Source organism: Otolemur garnettii, unplaced genomic scaffold, assembly GCF_000181295.1.
Source record: "Otolemur garnettii isolate 467f Iridium unplaced genomic scaffold, OtoGar3 scaffold00059, whole genome shotgun sequence".
NCBI lineage: Eukaryota > Metazoa > Chordata > Mammalia > Primates > Galagidae > Otolemur > Otolemur garnettii.
Genome location: NW_003852454.1, coordinates 2,060,956 through 2,071,126, shown reverse-complemented (window position 1 = coordinate 2,071,126; position 10,171 = coordinate 2,060,956). Strand labels below are relative to the sequence as shown.

General features: G+C 36.3%; 1 pseudogene; it reads right to left on the bottom strand.

The window, feature by feature from the left end:
• Window positions 1-4,166: 4,166 nt before the first annotated feature.
• LOC111726269 lies at window positions 4,167-4,626 on the bottom strand (annotated as a pseudogene).
• Window positions 4,627-10,171: the final 5,545 nt, after the last annotated feature.

The following is a 10,171-nucleotide window of genomic DNA, read 5'->3' as shown; positions in this document are numbered from 1 at the left end:
ACTATTATGGTTTTATGGGATATCATATTTATCAGACCTGTCAAGGTCTATTTCAAAAATCTGGGTGCATTTAAGTTGGGTGCATAAATATTTAAAATTGAAATGTCTTCTTGTTGCATTGTTCCTTTGACCACTATAAAGTGTGCATTTGTGTATTTCTTAACTTTAGTTGCTTTAAATCCACTTGTATCTGAAAATAAGACTGCAACTCTTCCTTTCTTTTGATTTCCATTTCCTTGAAATACTGTTTAACACTCCTTAACCCTGAGTCTTGATTTGTCTTTTAAGGCTAGATGTATTTCATGGAGGCAGCATAAGGATGTCTTGTGCATTTTTCTCCAATCAGCCAGCCTGTGCCTCTTTAGTGGTGAATTCAGTCCATTGACAAAATTGATAAGTGTGGTGGAATTCTATTTATTTTATTTTGTGAAAGTCCATTGTGTACTTTCATCCTTTGCACCATTATGGAAGCTAAGTTTTGACCTTTAGCTTCTTAGTATTTACTTTGTTGGTGGTTCATTGTGATGATAAGTTTTGAGAATAGGTCCACGTATTTCCTCTAGAGAAAAGTGAAAAAGAAAAGAAAAAGAAAGGAAGGGGATGAAAGAAAAGAATTTAAGAAAAGGAGAGAATGAGGGCAAGAAGTGAGAATGAGGGTGATAGAAGAAATGGTATTAATTGGCACAGTGTTATGGCCATTCCTATGACTGAAGAATTTTGAGGGGCTAGGCTGGGAGGGTTCCTCAAATTCAGGAGCTCCTTACCAGCCTGAGACTAGCGAAATTCTTACTTGTGACCAAAAATAAAGGATTTCTTGTTCTTGATCAAATTAAAAATTGAAGTTTATAATAGAACCAACCAAACAAATTAACACAACACAACAAAACAAAGAAGCTCAAATAGTGCAAAATTGCAGCAACTTCAACACAGAAGAGACAAAAAAATAAAGTAAAAAAAGAAAAATATTTTAAGAATTTAAAAAAATTTTAAATTCTTAAATTCTATTTTATAAGAATAAAAAAATACAAAAATAAATTTATATTTAGCAGAAGGGATCAATGGATCAACTTTAATAGGAAAATATATGATGCAATATGTTGCTGGGACACCAGGTGGTGCTGTGGTTTTTTTAGGAGACAGCATAGCCAGCAACCTCTATGTTCTTTATTCCAAACTTAGTTGCCTTCAGTGATCTCCTGATTGTTTCCTCAGCATTCAGACCCACCAGGTTGAGATCTTCATGCTCTCTATAATCCTTCAGGGTCTGGTTTCACAGTGTCCCCTGACTCCAGTTCCTGTGGGATGTGGGCATCCTTTGGCCTGTCCCATGAGTGTAATTCTGGTCCCAGCAAGCAGAATTAAGATGACTATGCTTTAGGTCCCTACTTAGACCTTCTCCCAACCTTTCCACAATGGCAGCCCCCTGGCCACTGAGACCTTCTCCATATGATTGCCTCACCAGCCACCAAACTTATGGCAAATACACTCCAACCAGTATTTAAATCTGGTTGCTGTATATTGTTTGAGTTCACCCATTCTTCCAGGCATTCCACTCAACTTACAGCTTTCCCCCCAAACTGAAAATTCTGGAAAGGCTTCCTCCAATATGGAATCTCCATGTGGGAAGCCAAGTAAACCTTGCCAGTTGCAATCACTTCCTTAAAGCCTCAGATTTCCACTGCTATCTAGCTCACCACCTCCTCACTGTGCTCCTGAGCTATAACTCTAGGCAATGTCCCCAGGCCAAGTGTGGCTGGGTTCTTTCTTTTTCTGCAGTCATACTAGGAGAGTTTTGCTGAATGATCCTCTGGTCCACCATCTTGCTCCCAACAGTGATTATTTATTTAATCACTAGTAAAAATTCTTGAAAATATGAAAATCAATTGGAAAAATTGGGTATATCACACGCTTCTATTCCAAGCCCAGATAACTAAAATGTAGACATGCTTTCCTAATCCCTGTACTAATATATGACATTGTCTCCATAGATTTTTAATACTTTATATACCAGAATGCATTATTTATAGATAACTAAGTTTATTTGTGTATTTTATCTACATGCTAAAATTAATACTATGCTTGCATATGTGTATCTCTGTAGTAACAGCATCTGCTTGTACTCATTTTCCCATTGCCTTTCTAATATGCACCAAATATGGATTATCCAATTCCAGACTGACATGCTTTTGAAGACAATACATTTACAGCTCACAGAGTAATGCCTTGGGCTACATATAGAAAAAGAGATTTTCTGACAAAAGAATACCATTGATATCTTACACAAAAGTTAATATTGGTTTACTCGAACAAGATCTGAAAATGGCTCCCTGAGGTATGCTTTGCACTTATTTATGTTTTTCCTTAAAGGGAACAAGAGAAAGAATGGCCCAATAAAGAAAAAATAAATAAATAAATACATAAAAATTATAATTAAGGCCAGGTGCAGTGGCTCATGCCTATAATTCTAGCACTGGGCTGGTAGATTGCCTGAGCTCACAGGTGCAACAACAGCCTAAACCAGAGCGAGACCTCATCTCTAAAAATAGCCAGGTATTGTGGTAGATGCCTATAGTCCCAACTACTTGGTAGGCTGAGACAAGAGAATTACTTGAGCCCAGGAGTTTGAGGTTACTGAGAGCTATGACACAACGGCACTCCACCAAAGGTGACAAAGTGAGACTCTGCCTCAAAAAAGAAAATTACAATTAAATATGTACTTCATGAATATTTCCTTTCCTGGGTTAAAAAATGGCCTGAGAAGTGAGGCATAGAAATACTGAGTAGTAAAAAAAAGAAAAGAAAAGAAAAGAAATACTGAGTAGAAAACTTTTGTCCTGGGATTTTTTATAATTTGTACTTCATAGGCTATTTTTTGCTTTTAAATTGCTGACAGTGAAAATTTTAAATAGTAAAAGCATTAAAAGTAAGTTCTATAAATTATTTTTATGTCTTCTCAGTACCTAGAATAGGACTTGATAGCATATAAAAAAATTTTTCAACTGATTAAATGATTAAAGGTGAAGGAAAATCAAGTGGACATTTACTTCCAGAATTATTTTTAAATTCTGTTTCACAAGCAGGATAGGAGCATTTGAGCTTCAAAGACAACCTCTGAGCCCTCAGTATCTTCATTATAAGTGGCCTTTAAGTATCACATATATTATTGCTCAAATTAAGGATAAGTGTTATTCTTTTTCTTAATCTGTATATAAAGATCCCCAAATTGTTTTGGATGTGGACACTAATTTTATGCCCCAAGCTATCTCCTGTCTTTCTACATCTGTGAGACTCAAAGGTTGCCCAAATCAAATTGAGAAGTGGGTGGAAATTCATAGAAGTAACCACTTCTTATGAATCTCTGCACTCTGCATTGTTGGTTAGTATGTTTGGAGTTTTAATTTTTCTGGGAATATTTCTGTCTTTTGTCTTTTACAGGAATTAGACTAGTCCTCTGAGGATTACTTAAAATGGTGCCAAGCTATAAACAGACCTTGCAGGTTGAGTAAAGTGAGCCAGTGTGTTAATGAATTCTAAGATATTCAGGCCTTCCTTCTTTTCATTAAACTTGTTATTGAATGTGCAATAAAGTAGCAAAAAAGACTAAGCTTGCTTCTTTTATGTATTTTTAGAAATAATATTAAAAAACATAAATTCAATCTTAGTTACATTCTATTTTGATGATGAATTAGTTAAATTAATTATTAATTATTATTGTATTGTTTTTCATATTTCTTGCATCTCTGAAATAAGTATGTGGTTTTTAATCACTTTTAGCTTGGTAGAGTCACAAGATAGTTGTCATTTTCTTCACAAGAAGTGAACCTGTGCAGGTGTATGTTAGAAACTTGGAAGAATAGCCTAGAGAAAATTTTTTTCTTGCTATGATTTTTATGTATTTTTCCCCCTGGAATTTTAAGTTTACTTAAAGCCTCTGTGTAATAAACAGACATATTAATCCATCCAACTTCTGCTGACAACCATCTAACAACCATTTTCAGAGTTTATTCATAATATACTCTTTAAATTATCTCATACAACACTGCTTATAAAGAATGTTTTAAACTATATTGATGATTGTTTAAAAAAAAAATAAAGCACAAAAAGATAAAAAAAATTTGGGAAAAATCTTTTACTGTGAAGTTAGCCTCTTTATATCATCTTTGGTGTCAATTTCGAGTGAAGCAAGATGGTTGCTTCCTGGCTTGTTCAATGATGCTCTTGCCCAGATCTTGCTCAGAAGGTAGCTCTCCTGTATACATGCTTCTATTTCAGGTGATCACACTCAGGACATGTGTCTGTATTGTTCTTAACTTTAGTAAACTCCTGAGGATTTCTTCTGCAAAGGTTAACTTCAATGGTGCATCTGTTTGGGGTGAGCTGCCATCCAAAAGATATTAATACTATCAAAAAGGCTGGAATTCTTTGTACTTTCATTTATATTATTTGCTGGCTCTGTAAATAAAACTGGACCTTGGACTGCTAAGGTAGGTCTCCACAGGGACAGGGAAAGCCTGGCTGGCTTTGCCAAAGCTTCTGCTGTCTTTGTTCCCAACAGTTTTGGAGCAATTCTCAGGCAGCAGTGGCCACAGTGGGTGGGACCACTAAGACCAGCATGGCTGGTGTCATTTTCTCCTCACACCTGTGTGCTGTGGGATCCTGCCCCTAGAGAAATTTTGAAGCATGCTTTGAGTAGATGCTCTTCCACTAATGCTCTTGATAGAACAAACACAGGATGATACTCTGAGTAAATACACTGTTTAATTTAACCACCATATTTAATAGAATTACCTACTATGTGCTGGCTTCTGGAGCAAGTACTTTACACATTTTTTCCCATTTTTATGTGATACTATGACTTAGCTATCATGAAACACATGATTTAGCTGTCATGACTGTTAGAAAAGATAAATTGCCCAAGCTAATAGCTAGTGAATGGGAGTTCTATGATGGAACTCTTGGTCTTTCAAGTTACACTACTTATATTATGCTACCTTTTACAGAGTAAAATGATTTTCAAGGAATACTGGCCCTTCATTAATCTTCCAGATAATTAAACCTTGAGCATTCTCAAGTAAACAAAAGTTTACTAAGCAACTACTATATTTATTTCTTAAACATCTAATGCTTTTTTTTTTTTTTTTAAGTTGAGCAGATACTATCTCCCTTGCATATTTCTAGATGGTGGGCATAGAGCATTAAATAAAATGGAACAAAAGCTGTGCCTTTGTAGAACTGAAATCCCAGTAGAAAGGGGCATAGTGCAAACAAAACAGGTGTGATACATGGTATGGTGGATGGAGACAGATTCTAAGGAGACAAAAAACAGGGAAGGGGACCAAGTAATTTGAGTTGCGGAGGGTTTTGCAATATTAGGATAACCCGGTAGGGACTCACAGGAGGTGACATTTGCATGAAGACCACTGGGCCCAAGAGAGAAAATGTTGGGTTTATCTGTTTCAGGAATAGCAAAAGTAGGTCTTAAAATAGGAGTTAACTAATATATTTGAAGAAGTGCAAGTTAACACTAAGGACATAATGTAGCTTAGGCTAAGGCATTCCTGAGGGCCTGCTGGGCAAAGTAAAGGTTCCTCAGACCCCAATCACAGCTCAGTGGTTTAAATGGAATGCTTAGCACCTGGCAGCTCAGGGTTAACATTCCTGAGAACCTCGTTGACTAAAGTCCAGGCCTCTCCACCCGCCTCTTGGCACTGCAAAAGGCACCCATAAATCATCAGAGGCTAAGGAAGGAGTGTCTAGCCACTAAAGATTACTATGGACTGAGCCCTGCCAAGGGATAAATTGGGATCACCCGAGTGAATAATGAACATTAAAGGTTACAACCTTTTCTTTGTTTAAATTTACAATAACATAATATAATGTAACCCTCATGATTTTTTCCTTGTTTTTCCCCTGTTAATGATTGTTTAAAGAGACCATTGTGTTTAGTTCTCCTATTTCTATTATCAGCTTTTCAATGCATTTTGTGGTTTTTCTGAATGAAAGGATCTTTGAGAAGCCTTCTGAGGGCAGCACTTGCAAGTCACTCCTCTTGTTAGTGACAGTGCCCACCTCTCCAGGTCCTTGTCAGTTGTTCCACCTGAGATAACCAAATCTGAGTCTTCTTTACCATTGACACCCTCAGTGGCCAACTCTTGTGGGTCCCCAGACTGCCACAAGGAAGAATAAGACAGTAAGTAGGCTGGCTGGAGTAGAGTAAGGTAAAATGAGCTGTACCAAATAAGATTAGAACAGTATTACAAGGAAGGGGCTGTTAGGTAGGTTCTTTAGGACTTTCTTAGACTTTGACTATAAGAAAAGTATTTGGAGGTTTTAAATAAATGTGTATTGTCAACTGACTTAGAGTTTTAAAATATGACACTGGCAGCTACTGTGTTGAGAATAGATTAAAAGGGGCAAAGGCACAGTCAGGGAGATAATGACACTAAACAGGTGAGAGATTAATGATGGCCTTGAAGCAGTGATAGTAAGTGAAGATGATAATAAATAATTGGATTTTGGATACATGTTGAATGTTGAGCCTGCTAATGGATTAGATTCTGGGTATAAGATAAAGAGGCAAGAATTACCCTAAAATGTTTGTCTCATAGAAGTCTTACAGAAAGTTGGAGATGCCATTTACTGACACAGAGGTGACTACAAAGCAGCAGGCTTAGGGAGAGGGTGATCAAGAACTCAGATTTTAACATGTTAATTGTGCCTATTTCATGTTCAGTAGAGGTATAAAGTATTCAATAGGGAAAAAATACTGGTGCTCATGGGAAGTGTGTAGATAGAGATATATTTAGGAGTCATCAGAATATAGATGGTTTGCAAAGACATAAGAATAGAGGAAATCATCAAGGAAGCAGTGTACAGGGTACCACAATATTTAATCCTGAGAGTGAAGGAGTAGGAATATGCAAAGGAGACTAAAAAAGAAAAGTTAAAAAGATGCTCAGTGAATATCATATCCTTGTAGACAACTGAAGACTGTAAATTCAAATATGACAGAATTAATAACTATAACATATGTATCTTATACAAGGAAAATTTAAGATTGATTTTGGGATTTCACAACATGTACATTGTTGCTGATCATGATGAAAAGCTGATGGAGCAGTAGAGCCAGCATATGATGAAAGGTGGCCTGATGGAACACAGAAGGAGAGGATTGAGAAATTTTATGTATGGAAAATAAAAAGAAATGAGGTAGTAGTTGGAATTAAAAATGGGATTAGGAGAGGACTAGGAATTATGCTATGTTTAGGAGTTATAAGGGTAAATAAATTATAGGTCTATTATCTGTGAATGTAGGTTTTTTTTTTATTTCTTATAGCATAACTATGTACATTAATGCAATCATGGGGTACAGTGTGCTATTTTCATATACATTTTTAAATACTCTCATCAAACTGGTCAATATAACCTTCATGTCATTCTCTTAGTCATTAAGTTAAGACATTCATACTCTGCTTTTACAAAGATTCACTTGTACTCTTGTAAGAGTAACCATACAGGTGACCCCACCAATCACCCTCCCTCCCCCCATCGACCTCTCTTACCTCCCCTCTCCCACCCCTTTCCCATATTCTAAGGCTATAATTAGGTTATGACATTCCTATAAAACCTATGAATTAGTTTCAAAATAGGACTGTGTACATTGGATACTTTTTCTTCCATTCTTGAGATACTTTTCTAAGAAGAACATTTTCTAATTCCACCCATATAAACATGAAGGAGCTAAAGTCTCCATCTTTCTTTAGGGCTACATAGTATTCCACGTGGACATATACCACAATTTATTGATCCATTCGTGGGTCGGTGGGCATTTAGGCTTCTTCCATGACCTAGCAATTATGAATTGGGCTGCAATAAACATTCTGATACAAATACCTTTGTTGTTGAATGTAGGTCTTCAACACCTTATTATGGTCCAGAAAAAATATTGTCTTCTCTTCCTGGATATAATAATAAAATCTATTAAACAACTAAATGAAGATATTCAGGAATCTTTGCCTAGAAAGAATGGAACAATTGATGTAGGAACTGGAGAAAGGTGTTCCTAGTCAATTCCAAAGACCTCATGAAACAGGTAAAGCAGGAATGTTCATGGCATCTGAGATGCCTGAACACAGCAGGGAAATATTTCATACTGGTATTTTTGTTCTTTCATTATCATAAATCATTGATATTTGTTGTATCTTCTGTTTTGACAAATTCTAAAAGCCAGTTAGCGTTTCTCTTGCTCTCAACATTTTCTGTAAGTCATCCAAGGCCTAGCATATGTCATTTCACCAGATAGATTGCAGACACATGGCCCCAAGTACTGGGCCTTGCACCATGCCAGCTCCCCCTAAGAAGATGCCAGCTCTCTCCAACGAGCCAAACCTAGACTCACAGGCTGCAACCAGAACTTGAAGTTAACTTAGAGTCGTTAAACATTCTATTTACCCCAATGAGACTTAACAGATTTCTATTAAATGAGTTACACAGACATTTTATTAAATCATTTGACCATTTTAAGAGATACTTTTTGTGTTACCCAATTCCTACTCTAGTGGAAAAGCTTACTTCAAGAGACTGACAACGGAAATTAACTCCTTGTCACAAGACATGCCACCAATTGGAAAACACACTGCTGGTGGGATTTGCTGGCTATAGAGATAGTTTACTGTGGGATAAACTGAGATTAAGATATGAATTTAACATATGGTGACAGAAAAAGCTTACCAGATGGCCTTTGCATGAGAAGAATAAGTGCCTGATTGAATTTTATGATGTGAGTGGCACCGGTTAGTTTACCTATTCAAATCATCATTACTCTTATGCCAATGGCATTGTTATAAAGCCTGAAAAATCTGCCAGAAGGAGCATTGTTCTTTAAGAATTCATAATTTACTTGGTCATATCTTACTTTATATAGCATGATATTTTTGCTATAGTTAGGCACGAACAAATGAACTCTATTAATGTGAACATCAAAAAGGACTCCAACTCAATGGCGTTTTTGAAGCAGCAACTATTGTGATCCATGTAAAAAGCAAGAAATTTATTTGGCAGAGCCAGTATTCTCAGTTAGTAGTCTAGGTAGAAACAGCACTAATATAAGACTGTAATACAATCTACAGGCCAATATAAAATGATAGGATAAATTGCATACATATTTCTATAATTCATAAGTTGATATAATGGGAGCTACAGTAGAAACTATTGGGGCCTGTAGTCCCAGCTACTCAGGAGGCCGAGGCAAGAGAATTGCTTAAGCCCAGGAGTTGGAGGTTGCTGTGAGCTGTGTGATGCCATGGCACTCTACCCAGGGCAGCAAAGTGAGTCTGCCTCTACCAAAGGAAAAAAAAAAAGTATTGGGGTGATTTCAGTTGCCGACCTGGTGATAATAAATCTGTTAATTATCAGAGGATCACCTACTGGAGAGGTGGCTATCTTTATGCAAACTGTCTAAGCAGGTGAATGTTTTGTTTTATGAAATAGTTTGTCACTGATTTCCTTTGTGATATTTCTGTTTTGAAAAACAGTAGTGGAACAAAATAAACAAGAATTTAAGGAACACACTTCTGAGATAAAGGAAGGCTAAGATGCCTTTATCACATCTAAATTCCCGGGTTCAGTTACCTTTCTCAAATAAAGACCTTCTGAAGTTACTTTAATTATTCAAGGCTTCTTGAAGCAGCTGTTAAATAATTTTCATGTTAGTTCAGGCCTTCCAAAAGCTGGGTTGTTGACCCATAGACTTCTTTCAGATCAAATTGCCAGTGGTTACTTGCGTATAAAACTTTGATGGCCATTTGGTCATTCACATTAGACAGGTAAGACAGTCACGTGAATTCTCAGTGGACTTGCTTTAAGTCTCCAATCATTACTGACTGGAGAAATATTGAAAACAATACCATTACTTAAAACTAAGATGGTTTAATTTCTTGTTACAATTGTGACCTAATTATTTCCCTTCACAAAAACAATAGATTTGGCATTACTGTCTTTGTTTTACCAAAGGAAAAACTGCAGTTGAGTGATTATGAAATATTTTTAATGTCTGGAGAAGGAATTGACTTACAAGTGACAATGCTAAGTTTTGCTTTAATTTCAGTCTTTGATGAGTAATAAAAATGAAAGAAATGACTAAACAATATTTGAGACATCGGGGACCTTCCAT